The following is a 16,723-nucleotide window of genomic DNA, read 5'->3' on the forward strand; positions in this document are numbered from 1 at the left end:
CAACGATCGGTTTTGTTCTTCCGCGGCCGTGTATCGAAAGTCGGTTATCCGGTATTCGGCAACTATTCTCGTTGAAAATGAACCCGTAACCTACGACCCGAGATCCCTTCCTCGCTTGCGCACCGCGCCTTAAATTATTAATCAGGCCTGGTGGTTGGAATCTAGTGTCAGACAGAAACGATCTTCCTTAATCACGGCGAAAGTTGTACCGGCGTAGCCGGCGTGTTTGAAATTTCCGGCATCCGAGCACCGTAGACCTCGAAGATAGAGGTAGACCGTGAGAGAGAGAGGAAACGTATGAGTGTGCAAGAGAGAGAGAGAGAGAGAGACTCGGACGGAGATATGCTCGCGATACGAGAAAGTGGAGAGGGTCTACGGCACAATCTGGACATAATCGCGGCCTGAGAGAGACGGGGTTACGTCGGTAGTGAGCAAAAGAGAGAGAGAGAGGGGAAAGAGGGAGAAGGTTGGTCCTCGGGACGTGGTGATAATTAATGTGGCCTCACGCATCGGGCAATCTTCCGTCCCTCGTCCGCTCGCTTTCGTTGTTTCTCGCGCGCTGTCGCACGGAGAAAACTTTCAGGGCCGCGAGATAAGCCGAAAGCCCATTATAGTTCGCTGTTAGATTCTCTCGCTGTGGACCCCCCGAACAGTCGGTAGTCGCGATCTACGTTCTATCTCCATATCCTCTGACTGTTGGCGCGCGAGAGCGTATCCGCCATTCGCTCGCTCGCTCTCTTCGGGGCTCCTACCTTTAACCCTAAGATAATGGCCGAAGCGGTGTTGGAGTTTAAATGAGTGTTTGCGCGCTCTCTGTAAATTACGGCGACCCCTTTCGGGACACCGGTTGCCCTTATATACGTGAGCGAGCGGTACTCGCCAAACTGCAACGTCGTCTCACGTCTCACGCTCGGCCGGGCATTGCGCGGGTTGCGTTACACCCTAGGGANTTTTTGTTCGTTTTCTTAATGCAGTCGATTAGCTCTCTTTCACCGCCCGACGTTGAGCTCGCAAATAACGAAAGAGAGAGAGAGAGAGAGAGAGAGAGAGGAGAAAGACTCTTTTTGCTCCTTACGACGTACTCGGCCTCGGTCGAAGTGTATTTTACAGTCGGGTCTGCCGACTAAAGGGGAAAGGAAAAAAAACAACAATAGAGAGAGAGAGAGAGAGAGAGAGAGAGAGAGAGAGAAGAGAGAAGGCAGCTTCGTCCGATAGTTTCAGAGACACGCGCGCGAAACCGCTCGTTCGATACGGGCTGTACGAGCGGAAGCGTAAATGCAGTTGCTTTTGCGTTTTTATTGCGAGCGTCCGCGTATTTCGAAGCCGGTCTTACGCGCGCTCACATTGACTATTTAGCTGTCGCGCCGCCGTCATGAGCGGGCTAACGGCCGTTGCCGTTTTCCAAGACGCTCTCTCGCACCACCACCACCACCACCTTCTCGACTTTATTGTGCATATTTCGCTTACGACAGCGACACGCCGTGCAGACATCACGGGCATTATGCCGCACTATACGGAATTGAAACTGCGCGACCCGCCGACTCCTCGCGCCGTTCAATGCCGAACGAGGCCAGCCACCGGCGAGGATACGTCGTTCTCTCATCCCTTGAAATACTTATTACGACCTGAACTCCGCGTCGCAACTGATCGCCCTATCAGCAAGTTTCTCTAACGAGACTCCCGATGGAAGACGGAAGGGCGCGATTGAGATGTTTGACATTTTATCGCGGCGACTGCGGTAAGGGAGACCGGGGCTTATCGTCACACTTTTTATATATTTATTAAAAAAAATCTGTATGCGATATGATATCGTGTATATTCTGATGTGATTGCACAGTAAAAAGGTTTGTGTTAAAACGGTCCACGGAAATTTTCTGTCACTTTAACATGTGGAATGCGTGAAAAAGTATACAAATATGATGTTAAATCGACACATTCACCTTGTCAGTCTTGTCAGTATATTGTCAACATGTGTTAAATTAACATCATATTTCTATGCTTTTTAACATATTCCCCATGTTGAAGTAACAACATTTCAGTGGACCGTTTTTAATACGACATTTTTTGCTGCATACATCTTACGGAGAAATTGCGGGCAGTAATTCAAGGAAAGCAACGGAACAACGGAAACAGAAATAGCGAAGAATTTGCTCGCCACGTTCAATTTTTAAAAACTGTCCGTATAAATACCGCATGCGATGCGTTAGCCATGAGCCATTTCATACACCCGACTGGTAGGATACCGGCCACCTACACCGTAAAGAAGGAGATATGCTCCTTTATTTATTAAGTGGGATGCAAGCTTTGTGACAACTAAGCCATGTGACCTCCAGGTCTCCCTTGCTGAGGTAACGCGGACGAACGGGACGAGTCGCCGAGAATCGGGGAAAAACGAACGGCGTCTCCCCGAGAGCGTCGCGCTTAATCGATAAGCTATGTACAGACGCAAATAAGATTAACTAACGGGCTCGTCTCCGGCGAGAGTGACGTAGCTGCAATCGCTACGATTCCACCCCAATGTCGTCGCCCTCCTCGAGATAACGACTGTCGAATATCACGACGTCATTAACCGTGGATAGTTACTTCCCCCCAATTTCCAGGATTTCCGCTTCGCGGAGCGTCTCATGCAAGAGAAACGACCTCGCAGCAGGCAGACGGCGGCGCGCCCTTTTTTCCTCCTCTCGCCGCGTTATTTGGATAAATGTCTTCATTCAGTTTGTTAACTGGACAAAATTTTGCTCGTTAGAGCGATCATAAATGATTCGGCGCTCCGTCGCCGGGGAGTCCGCTTTTCTTTCTCTCTCGGCTCCGACAATATTTATCATCGAAGAACAAAATCTCCAAAGCGATGTTCGTTATTTATTATTTGAATAAAATTTTACCCACATCTCTCTGCAAGAGGATGGTCGGGTCCGCCTACCTGCCTGCCTGTTCCGCGTCTTTCCGCGATACTCCCGAGGGTGTCGTCCCGGTCCGTCTGTCACCGACATCATTCGCCCGAGTTCAGATCTTTCAGCGACGTTAAAGCACGACGTTCGCCCCCAGGAGACCGAAGCTCGTGGAAACATCATTATAGATGTGATGGGAGGGGTACGCTTCTTAGGCACAGCGGGGTAGGAGGGGTAATGTCGGGCAACTAGTTGAGAAAATGTAGTAACAGGATGCACGAGTGACGTCTTCTTAAATGCCTTCTGATGGAGCGGTTGCCGTAGCCGGCAGTCTTCGGGATAATAGACGCGCGTGCCTATGTGTGTGTGTGTCTCTGCGTTAATACGAGACTCGACGATTAATTGCATATAAGCACCGCATCTCCGAACGTGCGACTTTCACGAAGGAAGAGGAACGACGGGCGATCCGCTCGTCGTCGCGTGGCTGAAAATCTATTATCATCTTCTCAAACGTGAGCGAGGATCTAATATATCGCTCTTCAAAATGAAGCGAATCGCGGAGGGTAACTTAGTTTATAAGAAAAATGACCGGTCATCCCGCGGCCACACTCCGCGCCAATTTCTCTCTCCGTGAAAGCGATGCGAAATATTGAAGCGATATATCTTCTTCGTGCGAGAAAGGTCTCGCGAGGGACGGACGCGAGTCGTAGAAATTTTCGCGCCCGGACACGAAGACAGACGAAAATTGATTCGACGCCCGGCGCTACGATTAGCGGGAAGCGAAAAGTAGCAGAATGTAAGTAAGGTGGACCGACGCGCGAAACCCGGCGGATATTGGAGCGAGAATTCCTCCCCCAGATGGGGGTCGGCATACCAGAGGTAATTGCATTTTTCGATGTGCCCGTTTAATTGTAACAGGGTGTCTCGTTGAATTTCATCTTCGCCATTAGCGCGATGCCCGGACGGAATTGCCGAGACACACGACGACCTCGACGTGCCCCTTCGACCGCCCCTCGCACACTCAGCGACCTTACGTTTCTCTCTCTCTCTCTCTCTTTAAACTGGGATCAGCGCGTTATCGTTGAACAATATTGAAATCAGTTGTAAGTGCAGAACAGCAATCAGCAAAATCTCACTGAAGGGATTTACTCCATACGCGTGTTTTGCTCGAAGATTAAATATTCACGAACCGAAGAAGTAGTCTGGACATACTTATAAAAACTTCACTACAAGATATGAAAATATCTCATAAAGTATTCACTTTTCGATAACATCATCTTAACACACTTGAGACACTTTTCTGTAATAATGTAATAATAAGAGAAAAATTTATTATCGATATTAATCATTGCAGATTGGTGCATCGATGTATTACATTACATATTTACAAAATGCAATGAATTTCTTTTAAGGAGTCTTTATATTTGTTTGCAGCGATCGATTTCACCTGTCATTCTATGTAAAAAAGGGTGATTTTCTCGAAAAGTGAATACTTTATGAGATATTTTCATATCTTGCACTGAAAAATATCATTGCTTCGATGCTGATAAAAATTTGATTTATATTTAAATATTAACATGTCAGTGGTAAAAAATGATCTTAGTTGGATTTATCACTATATAGATTCATTTGTGCAGGAGTCCTTCGTGAATGATAAGTAATGCAATGCGAATGTCACGTTTGTACTCTCGGTTGCAACTCTCGGTTGCACTTTCACGGTCTAAAATCGCTGTTGCCAGAAGTGCAACGAATAATCCTGTCTTTCTGCTGTTACAGACGCGCGTATACAGCAGTATTATATGTTACGCAATAGTTACTATCCGAGATAATATTTTTCTCTATACTGACATTAGAAATAACGAGCAATCCAAACTGCTGCGTCCAAAATACATATATATGTGGGACATTTTTTACTCTCTTGATATTTTTTCTCTACGTATGGCAAATTTGTATACTATCGGGTTAAAAAATATATTTGATCGAATTATTCGTTTATAACTGTCACATATAAATTTCGGTATGAGTGTATCCCGGACTCGCGCAATGTAAGTCTAATAAATTATACTATTAACATAGTACATTATTTCGCAACAATTTTCTGCGTGTAATAGCGAGTGGGATTTCGCGGATTTTGCAGTAAAATCTGAATTTCTCTAACCAAAATCTATGACATGCAAAACTACAGGAACAGCTGAGCGGGACAGTTACCGCCGAAAATCAGCGAATACTCACTGATATATTGGTGAAATATATTTCACTGATTTAACCAGAAACATTATAACATCGATTCGTTCTAAGAGGGCAACGTTCTCGTCAGAATTATTCGCGTGCGGTGATGATTTATTTCCGACGAAGCTCGACGAGAAATCAGTCCCGTCCGGCTCGATTGGGAAATTCAATAATGTTCACGGCACCATGATCCTATGTCGCCACGGTGAAACCACCGCGGCCATTACGGCGAATATATATTTCACAACATCAATAGTGTTTACCCGAGTGCCGTATGTATCTCGTATCGCATAGTCGGTCGCTCGTGGTGTCGCTCTGTCGATTACAGTTACTATTCGGCCGCGCGCTCATCAATTTTCCCTCGACTTATGGCCGTCATGCGCGTCCGTCTTCCCCTGTGCCGCTGTGATTCTTGCACTTCCGCGTCTCCGATTAGAATAATTGAGCGTGTGAGCGAATCTATCGGGAATGCCGATACCGAGGACCCATCCGTCTCCCGAATTGAAAACACCTCGGGGAAATACGTCTGTCGGTTGGCACGTGCGCCGGTTTATTCCCGGATCGTCTCCATTTGTACGCTCACGCGTTGTCTCGTATGAAAACGTTAATAATTCGGCGGAAATCGCGCGGAAAATGCAACGTAGAGACGGAGAGAGAAGGAGAGAAAGGGAGAGTGCGACACGAATGATGTAAGAAGGGAGGATACCGCTGTTAAATAATGACTCGGTCTTTGCGCGAACCGGTACTTTTGCGAATTTAATCGCCATTATAAAGCGCTGTTAACGCTTCATAAAATGACGTGGGGCGGAAGCGCGACTTTATCGCCTTGTCGTAAAATTATCCCGTCGCCCACCCTCTGGTGTAGCGCCGAATTACGAGTATAATGAAAAATATTCTACAAACGTGCGATAATTTCTAGCGTGATCTAAAGTCGGGCTTTATAGGCGCGAGTAAATTCGCGTCGCGCGGCGAAGTGCATTTTCACCCGCGCGCCACGTGCGTATAAAACAGAATCAGTATGCACGGGATGAATCGTTACTGAAAAATCCCGTGATTTCAATGGTAAGTCCCAAGTCGAAATTTTCATGCTATCTTGCGCTCTTCGTCCTTCTCCGATAGCCTTATTACCTCTATTATAAACGGCCCTTGATACTACTAAGAGAAGCTGAGCGGGATTGTTTTCTGAAAATCAATGAGTGCTGATACATCCGGTGAAATATATTTTACCGATTTGCTCGGAAACATCGTCTGTTCGCTTTGAGAAATAGGAAAAAAGTATCGTGAGTGCATTTTGTGTGCGACGGCGCCATAAAAATCACGTATCTTCCGCTGAGACTTAATAAAAGAGGATTTCTCGCCGAGGCGCGATCGGGAAAGGGTTAACGGCCTGTTCCCCGACGACGGTAGCTGAATCCTGCCGGCTTCCTTTCTCTTTCGCACGAAGCTCGCCCGGCATCGGCTTTCCGATCGGGTACGCGATCGTTCGAGGATATAACTCGAGTCGGGGGGTGCGAATTCTACGGGGTCGGTCATCTCGTCTCATTGTCGCATGAATTATTGATACCGTCGATCTGTGTAACGTTTCGTTCGAACGCGTCTCCCCTCCCTTCCTACCTCGGCCGGTTATCGCCGACTGTTTCGAATGCCATCGAATTTTCGGTGAGCCCCCGATCAAATGGGGCTGGGGGAGGGGGCGGGGAGGCGCGTGCATCTGTGTCGCGTAAAGACAGCACACAATCGCGCGAGCCTTCGAGGAATTCTACTGCCTGCGCGGCGAAACAAGAACTTCACGCATACCGTTTACTTTGGGGAATCCGTGTGGATACCAGCTACCGGAAATACCTCACACACCCCCTACATACCCCCGTCAAAGCCGGTGTGCGCGCCACGGCCCGTTACATATCTGAGGTCGTCTTGCGCAGTTCGCTGCAGCGGACGTGTGCGTTTTCGCCGCTAATTCGAAACATTCCGCTCCGATTAACACCGCGCTTTCACGCGAATTTTAACTCCGCTTGTCCCCAGCTTGAGATCGGGGGCTGATCGCGATCGATTAGAGAGAGAGAGGGAGAATCACGCTGACAGAGCGCGATGTACCGCCCCGCGAAACGAAGGAGGGAGAAGCCCGAAGAGAGCATCTCGAAGGTAGTCCCGAGTATCGCGTATCTTCCGCGAGCTGAATAACTCTCCCCGAGAGCTCGTAAATAATCCTAGATCGATCGGAGGCCGTCCTCGGAAATATGAGCGGCGTAATGTATCGTCGCGGGCAACACGACGAAATAAGAGTAAGACGGAGAGCGCAAAGTGTTGCGTTCGATACATCCGCGTGTCAGGGGGTGTCGCTTTTCCGCGCGGGACCGACGAGTAGCGAATTCGAAGACGGATCGAGACAGACGCCGGAGAGGGACGGGGAAAGAGAGAAAGAAAGAGAGAGAGAGAGAGAGAGAGAGAATGAGCGAGATACTCACGGGGGCGGAGGGCTAAGATCGGCGGGAGCGCGCGTAGGGCGCTTTCTCTTTTTTCCGCGCAGCAACTCCCGCATCTCGTTTCCATTTCTGCACCCCGTTCAGCACCCTCTGACGAGTCGACCTCGCACCGCCAGTGTCAGTATCGACTGGGATACCTTGTGGAGAAAGAGAGAGAGAGAGAGAGAGAGAGCGCCGATAGGGAGGACAGAGGGTTACAGAACACGCGTACATACAGAGAGGAGAGCGAGAAAGATAGGGTGGGTAGGCGGGAGGGGGGAGAATACAGGGGGTAGCTTCTCGTTGATTCTCGGCAAACCTCGTGCTCAGTGCCGTACGCGAAGCCGCCTTTTCCATCGAGGCGCGGAGCGCGCGAACAGGCAACTTTTTGACGCGCGATCGTCTCGTTAATCACCGGCTGAATCCCCGTCACTTTGACGAGTCGCCGTCAACAATGGCGGCGCGACGAGAGGCGTATCGCGAAATTTCACGTTTCTAATCCGACCCGAGAGGAATCGGGAGATTAATGTACAGCGGTGTGGTACGCGCGAGTCGACCGCGAGTCCCCGCGGAGGGGTTTTATTTTGCAAATGGCGCGTCGAAGTTGAAGCTTATCGGCTGGCAACGACTCGCGCTTTATTCGCGTGCGCGCACTTCGCGGATTCTTCGTTATTCGCGAGATTGAAGCGCCACTATTTCACGTCCCGCTTTGAAACCCGAGCGCTATGCCGGGAAGAGCCGGTAATCAAGTAATGGAACCCGGGTGTCTTTGTACGGATCGCGAAACGCACGGGGAACGGGATTCCATGCGCGCATTGAATCGCCGTTTCGGGTCGCGCGGTGATGAAGAGAGCCGGCGATATTCGCGATCCCGCGTCGGATGCGATCGTCGCGTATCGCGATACGCATCGCGGAGGCTCGGTAAAATTCCAGCCTCGATTAACGAGATCCCGACCTTCGAAGTTCGCGGAGCAACCTTCGGCCCGCGAGCATCGATGTTGGCGCGCTGAACTATGTAATAAACTTAAATTAACTTAGGGATTGAGCGCGTCGCGCGCTATCGTCCCCGCGCCACAATCGCGAGCGGACGTTTCCCCTCCGCGAGGAACAATCGGAAACATCCGTCCGTCTGTCTCATTTTCCCAAACGGCGGGATTAAGCGGGACATCTCGAGCGGAGTTCACCCCCCCTCCCCCGGTGGCAATGTCTGAAGTAACGCGTTCCCGACAAACTGTCCCTCCCCCCTCCCCGCTAAAGCCCGGGTATCATATTGAAATCACGTAAAATTGGGAACGCCCGACGCTACGAGCTAAGCTCGTTAACGTGCCAAACAAGTTTCCGCCGACGCCTAAAACAGGCTGATCGTAAGCGGGCGATGATAACGCTCGCTCGCGCGCGCGCGGGCGTCGTCACGCAAGCGTGCATCGCGAGGATATGCAGCCGCATCAGCAACGATCTTGCATTTATTCGGCAAGACGAGGGATGGGAGAGAGAAACAGAGAACGAGGAGAGACGACGGCAGAGAAAGAGCGGAAGAGGGGTGAGAGAGAGAGAGAGGGGGGGAGGGGGAAGAAGAGAGGGACGAACATGCGTACGTCCCTGTCGGCGCGTCGCTGCCTCGAGGTTTCCACATGGTCTCGCGTTATATCGAGGGCGAATCGTGCAGGCTCGACGCTCCTCGAGCGTTCCCGTAGCCGGTCCTGTCGGTGCTGCCACATGGCCGCGCGTCGTGTTTTGCGGGCTTGGCGAGCTTTCAGGGGTGGCACCTGCGTGACGGGGGAGGGGGGCGCTCCCGCTGACTCCCCGTAGGGTGTAGAGGGTGTCAGGACGAGTGGGAAAGAGGGGTGGCGGCTCGGCTAGGTTCGGTCGACTTCGCAAGTCATCGCGGACGTCTCGCGTCGGGGCTTCCACATGGGTTGGTATTGGCTCCCGGGGCGCAGGGTGGCTTGTGCGGCGGGGCTCTAACCGGAGAGAGACTCTAACCGTGGAGCGGAGAACGAGGCGGGTGGGAGCGAGAGAGAGAGAGAGAGAGAGGGACGCGCGGGTGGTGGAGCAGGAGGGTGTCCGGCGGGTGGTGGAGGGTACGAAGGAGAGAGAGAGAGAGAGAGAAAGAGGAAGGGTGAGAGAGCACGCGCACGGGTGGAGGAGCGAGAAGGAAGAGAGCTAGAAAGAGAGAGCGAGAGAGAGAGAGAGAGAGTCGCGACTCTCGCCATAACACCCCCCGAAACGGGCAGAGCGTCAGTGCTAAGGTGGGTTGCTCGGTCGGAACATTGCCAGAGAGAGAGACACGTCCTGGGAGTGCCTGCCTGCTGCACCGACACGACTCCCTGGTGCAGGAGCCGCAGCGGTGCAAGGATCAAGAGAACGCGCGCACCGAGAAAGTGACTGACTGAGTGACTGGCGAGAGAGAGAGAGAGAGAGAACGCGTACACACCTGACACACACACGCGCACACACCTGAAACACACACACGCATATAGATAGACGTATACACACACACACACACACACAGACGCACATACACACACACACACATACAGAAACACGGCGACGCATGCACGCACGTACTCACGCACGCACATGTATACAGGCACGCCTACGCGGGGACTCGCGTAATCGCGTGAGCACGCATGCACGTACGCGCGTAAGCACGGCGGAAGAAGCGAGAGGAGGAAGAGGAGGAGGCGGCGGAAGAAGAGGATCGGGCCAGACTGAGGAAACGGCGGCTGGGGTGCGATCCGCCAGGGGTGCGTGCGAGACACACAGTAGGCGGCAGCGGATCGCGCGGCATCAGTGGAAACAGCGCGAGTGGAGCGGCCGAGCGAACGAGCGCCGTATGTCGTCGGACCGAGCAACAATCGCGGCAGGCGGCGTAAGCTGAACTGTGCTAGGGAGGAAGAGAAAGAGAGAGGAGCTGTGTGCGTGTGTGTGTGTGTGTGCGTGCGTGTGTGTGTGTTGTGCTCAGTGGTGGCTCGCGTCGTCCGGCGAACGAAAGCTCAGGAACAACGGCCGGGATCATGAGAGAGAGGGTCGTCGCGCGCCGTCCGACGTTTATCGGGCTGCTCAGTACGGTCGGACTAGTGGCGTTTCGTCTGGTCGGCTGAATGTTCAGGATACGAGCGGGAGAAAGAGAAAGAGAAGACAGATAGACGTCGCGTTGGATGGACGGCTGGATAGATAGATAGATAAGGATAGATAGATAAGAGAGGTGAAGGAGGAGCGAAAAAGGCGAGATAGATAGATAGAGAGAGAGAGAGGAGGGAAGGTGTGTCGAGGAGACGAAAGTCAGTAGGAGGTCAGCGTGGCTTCAGGGTGGCGGTGGCCAGTGGTGACGGTGGTGGTGGTGGTGGTGGTAGTGGTGGTGGTGGTAGTGTAGTGGTGGGTGCTCTCTAGGTGAATGATCGTCGTCGGCCTCGTGGAAGAGGCGGCCGCCGCTTATGCGGGCTGCCGCGCGTGCCGCATCGTCGCTCGCAAATAACCGGAATCCGCCGTCGAGGGCGGCGAGAAGGCGAGGAAGAATCGAGCGACGAGGGTGGAGGCGGAAGGGAGTAGTCGTGGTCGCGCGCGATATCATCGGTGCGACGACGACGTTCGCGGGTCGCGCGTCGCACGTCGCGCTGCTGGCGATAGTAGTGGTAGTGGCGGCGGCGGCGGTGGCGGCGGCGGCGGTGGTTTTCGTCGGCTCGCACTACTGTCGGCTGGAACTAGAAGCGATCATCGGCGGCGCAGCACCGGGCGGCACGGCTGGTAATCCACAGTCGTCGACCTGGCGGCTGGCAGGGGCCGCTGGATCCCGTGGGGTATGGCGAGCTGGCCCGCGTCACGGAATCCTAGTCCCACGAGCATGACGAAGGGAGCGGCGAGGAGGTCGAGCGTCACGGCGACGAGCGTGAGAAGAGAGTCGAGCGCTGCGAGTGGTGTTGCCGGAAGGAGCGGCGCGAGGACGAGCCGGACGACGATGAGCGCGACGACGACGAAGAAGACGATGATTGCGACGAGATTACCGCCGAGCAAGAAGATGCCGCTGCTGACGACGATGCTGTCGACGATGCTGCAGAAGATGGCAGTTGCGCTCGCCGTTGTTGTCGCTGGCCACGCGAGTTCCTCGTTCCTCGGCCCGTCGCAGCCCTGGTAGCGGAGGCAACGGTCTCGATCGTTAGTACCAGTGCTCTTGTGCCGTCCGGATCTCTCCTGCTCGCGGCTGCTACCTGCACTCCTCGTCTCTGCTGGTGCGTCTCCGTTCCTGCTGGCTGCTGCGGCGGCTGCGGGTGTGTTGGTGCGCCGTCTACCGATCCCTCGTGTCACGGTTTGCCGGCCGGCCGGTCGTTCGCCTACGCGTACCCGCAGTGCGGTCGACCACCGGCCGACTACCGAGGGCCGTTACCCGGCTGACGCGTCGACGCTTGTTGTCGCGACCGACGACGACGACGACGACGACGTGCGACGCGACGGCGACGGGCCGGACGACGGCGATTACGACGGCGATTACGACGACGACGTCGGGGATATGTGCGGGTGCGCCACGTCCACCACGCGGCGAGGTTTGGGGACTGCTGCGGGTAAATCGGCACGGCGCGCCAAGTCCTCGTGTTCGGTGCATAGGACGCCCGGGGTACGGTAGCTCGTCCTTCAGCGTTACTCCTCATCGACGCCCGCGGGCGATGTGCCCACCCGCCGGGATAGCAACGTGAGTACGAGCTTCTTCTCTCTCTCTCTCTCTCTCTCTCTCCCGTTATTATTATTACTACGTAAACTCGTAATCGTTGTCGCTTTCTCCACCGGCGACGAGTTGGAAATCGGGATCTCCCGGCGCTTCCTCGCGGCAAATCGCGCCCCGGTACGTTCTCGCCTGTCACCGTGATCGGCCCGACCCGACGCTGTCTGTATCCACTTCGGACGCGACTCTCCCTTACGTTCGTATTTTCGCGCCGCCTGCTGGAATCATCAGCCGAACCGAGCGAAGTGTCAATAGACATTTCGAAAGTTGCGATTTCGCACGTAACACCGAGATCGCGCGCGTGTGCGTATCGCAACGAGGAGGGGGAGGGAAAGTATATACTTTATCCAACGTTTAAATGAAACTCGGAACATCCCGCGTAAAACTGAAATCACTCGGAGTATCGATCAGCCATGACAACCGCTCGGTTGTTTACGTTGTTACGTCATTATCAGAGCGATTCGTCGTTGCGAAACGACGTCGACGATTGCGCCCGTAAATTGGTTTAATCGAGAGCCGGCGAAGAAGATGGGTCTCGAAAGGCGCTTTTAAAAAATGGATGCTCCCAGAAGGGTCCGCCTCGAGTTGTTTTCCCGGGCTCTATCGGCGACAATAGTTCGGAGGAGTGTTTTCGCACGGTGATTTCTCATGGTTGGCGAACAACCGGCTCGACGGTGCGAAACGGACTTTGTCAGCTGTGCACGTCCATACTTGTCATCGTGTCTTCGGCAAGTTTCAGGCGCACGGAAAAATCTCGCGGTCGCTTTGATTATCAATTTTAACGCTTCTCTGATTTCAATTAGAACACCAGACGGGGCCGTCCCCTTCCCTTCTCCCGTGCGTTTCACTTACGAGTGGCTTGGAGCAACTCGCGTGAAAAAAAATGAACGATCGATCGATCGAGCTCAGCCCCTCTAGTTAAATACACGCCGAGGCTATTTCTCCCGCGACGGCCGCGTCCTTACTCGAAGCGAAGGATAAATTGCCTCTTCCCCGAACTTTTCTCCGGGAAAAGCCACCCGAAAGCTCCTACGGAGTCGTGCGAAAACGTCGGAGTGCTTTCAAGGGGCAGAGAGGGCCTGGGCGTAGTCCTCCTGCCACGCTTGTCTGCCCTCTCTTTTCCACTTCTCTCCGCCACTGCGCCCGCTCGCAGCCCTCATTCGCGCTGATTTGAGATTTTTCCAAAACAAATCGATCCTACCTGCGCAACTGCGTCCCTCTCCGTCGTTCGTTCTTTAAAGGCATACCACCTCGAACGCTTATACTGATATCCTATTCACATTCCTTTGCAATATACGCGTGCAGAACGGTGAAATTTAATCGTCGGCAAAATTGAACTCGCTTATTTTCGGGAAGATGTGTATAATTCATGAGACATAACTTCTGCTATGTAACAATGTAATTTTTCTACATCGAGAGGAAAGTGCCTAAACATTTATTTGTGGGATGAAAAGTTTATTTTTGCAAAATAAATCTCTTCTTCTACAGAAGTAAACTTATTTCTGCAAAATAAACCTTATATCCCACAAATAAGTCGTCAAGTATTTTTTTCTTAGTTTAGAAAAAAAAAGATACCCTTAAGTCTACTTGTCAGTCTGAGAAGAGAGTGTTTAAACATTCGTTTGTGGGATATGAAGTTTGCTTCTGTGAAATAAACCTCATTTCACAGAAATAAACTTTATTTCCGTAAAATAAACTTTACATCTCGCACGAATAAATTTTCAGATATTTTTTTCTCAGTTTATGATCGCGCGCTCTCAATAAATAGGTTTGTTAATGTTCTTTGTGGTCATCGTCATGATCATCTCGCGATGAAATTTTTAGACGCTGAGTGGGAAATATTACATTACTGTGGAACACAGTGCAGGATGATAATGATGTTATCGGATATTTAATTAAGTTGATTAAAATCAATATTGCCGCGTATTGCTTGAAAACTTGCCACGTTTCCGACACAGAAGTGCGCACAGAGCCCGACGCACGGATCGTTTTAACCAATTCATTAAAATTTTAATGGTTTTATTTAATGCTCGCATATTTTTGTATCTTCCAATAAACGTCAGAGAATCCCGAAGTTGCGAAATCTGAGTGGACGCTTTTGTCATTTTCGAAACGCACACTGTCGATATCGCGTAATAAATATACGTAATGCCTGTTATCCATCTACTAGCGACAGTGCATCCAATATTTTCCTTCGCGCAGACGATGAGTTGTACGGTAGGGCGCTTCATAAATCTTTATTTGATTATCCATACGCATTTGAACGGCTCTTCGATCAATGTTGAACGTTGGATGACACGGTAAATATTAAATTTTCCTTCGGCCCGGCCGATGTTAATGTAGTAGTAGGAATTAAAAGTGCACGAGAGAGATACAACATTGAACGTTTAAATATTTTAAAAGTGAAGTGATGTTTTTGCGTCGCGGTCGTATTTTAGTTTGGAAATATCATAAAAATATATGCCATGTGTGTGTGTGTGTGCGTATGTGTGCGTAACGTACGAAAATGGTAACATTTCGGTACGCGTTGGCTATCTAGTTTTGATCGTGACACTTGCGTCATAGTGCGCGTGTAATAAAGTGCGACGAATTCAGGTAGTTGACACTAAATAATAGAATTTGCCGTTGCTCATATATATATATATATATATATATATATATATATATGTATGTATGTACGTATGTACGCGTATATGCACATATTCGCATCCACTTTCTTCTCCCGCTCGCGGGAGGCTGGCTCGGACATTTCAAGATGTCGCAGAAATAATGCACGCTCACCTGCTCTCGGCACACACCCTCCCCCATACTCTTTCCCCCTGCTGTCATCGTCTTGTCACAACACGAGACATCGTTTATTCGTATTGTAAAACATAATACGTTCATCGGAGAAGCACATGTGATGAAACATATGTGGACGACCCGGCGTGTATCTCCCGTCTTAATGACTATGATTCTTGCGCACATATATAGCTCTACGAGAGAAACAAAAGAACTAAAAAACTAAACTAAAATTGCGTGAAATATTCGAATATCATACTATGCATTCAGAACGTACGTATATTCTTTGTGTACGTATCTTCTTCGCTTATCTTCCGGTGCGGTTTTCCATTTGACTGCTGACATGTGTATTGCACATATTTATCGTATGTTACATATGTCCACGGGAAAAAATTAGTCTTAAATTAATGATAGATATTCTCATATATAAAAGAATATTGTAATCTTTCTAGAAGATTTTTAGTCTTGATTTGATTGAATTTGTATTGACGTAAATATTATTCGCACTCAATCAAATAAAAATCTTCTAAGAATATTATATTATAATATTCTCGTTTACATACGATGTCGATTAAAATTATAGAATATCTATCTATTGATTTAAGATAATTTTTTCCCTGTGTCGTTGGTTGAAAATCGACAACTTTAAAGAGCCAGTTTACAATTCAGCCATACAATCGTGTATTAAATTACGATTTTATTTTACTCGGGGAATATTAGAAAAACCTGGCAATCCGGATACCCGAGTAACCGGATAACCGGATATTTCCCATAATCCCGAGAAATACTCGATACATTCGGATATCTTGGAAATTGCTCAGGTATCTAAGTAATTGGATATTGATAGCACCACTCATTATCAGGATCTTGTCGACTGCTTTACTCGATTCACGAAAAGTATTTCGCGTTGCAGTCGCGATCGAGCTTTCACGTACTTTTGCGCGGGTTATTCGCGCGTTCGATTTAGGACAGGATTTAAAGTGCACTCTATCATAGTCCTACATACGCAATAAATCCGTTTGCGTTTGTGTCACGAATCCTTCTCTCTCTCTCTCGCTCGCTCTCTCGCACTTTCCGCGTCCTCGCTCTCCTTTTTGTGTTTTATAATCTCAGCACGCGCGCGCGGCCAGAATCGTCAACGCGAAATATTATCGGCGGTGCGGCGTATTTCCTGTTCACCTGATAATTTTGCGAAACGACCTTTGGCCGACAAAGGCCGCGCGATAACTTGTACAAATGACGGCGAAAAATCGTTCGGATTCTCGTCATAGTTTCCGCGTCGGAACCGCCGTTGACAGCGGGACTATGGCGTTTTTCAATTTTCGACGAGTATCGTGGGGGATGAGTGCGGATGGAAAGTTTTCATCGACGGTTCGACCGAGCCGTTTCGTCCTTGCCGCGACACTTCCGGATAAAGCGCGACACTTCCGGCGTGTTGAACGAACTCAGGTTTCTATGGAAATGCGAGCGAACGGTCGAAACCTGCTGACGCGCCGGCATTTCCGGAAGCGTCGTCATTCGACGTCATTTTGCCGATGAATCCATTGATTAAAGTTTGCCCTGCTTGTGTGTAATGTGATTTCGTTTTCGACAATACATATATGTACACGTGTACATACAGAGAGATAGAGAAATAGCGACAGGGT

At 50.5% G+C, this 16,723-nt stretch overlaps 1 protein-coding gene across 1 annotated transcript in view; it reads left to right on the forward strand.

Moving 5' to 3' along the window:
- The first annotated feature begins 12,184 nt into the window (after positions 1–12,184).
- LOC106743322 (acetylcholine receptor subunit alpha-like 1) overlaps positions 12,185–16,723 on the forward strand; it is a 149,692-nt gene continuing 145,153 nt past the window's right edge. Inside the window, exon 1 of the mRNA XM_014617053.1 lies at positions 12,185–12,266. The gene's annotated coding sequence lies outside the window, so the exon portion shown is untranslated. The remainder of the gene's footprint in view (positions 12,267–16,723) is intronic.

The sequence above is a fragment of the Dinoponera quadriceps genome, unplaced genomic scaffold (genome assembly GCF_001313825.1).
Source record: "Dinoponera quadriceps isolate SergipeBrazil2010 unplaced genomic scaffold, ASM131382v1 scaffold3, whole genome shotgun sequence".
Lineage (NCBI taxonomy): Eukaryota > Metazoa > Arthropoda > Insecta > Hymenoptera > Formicidae > Dinoponera > Dinoponera quadriceps.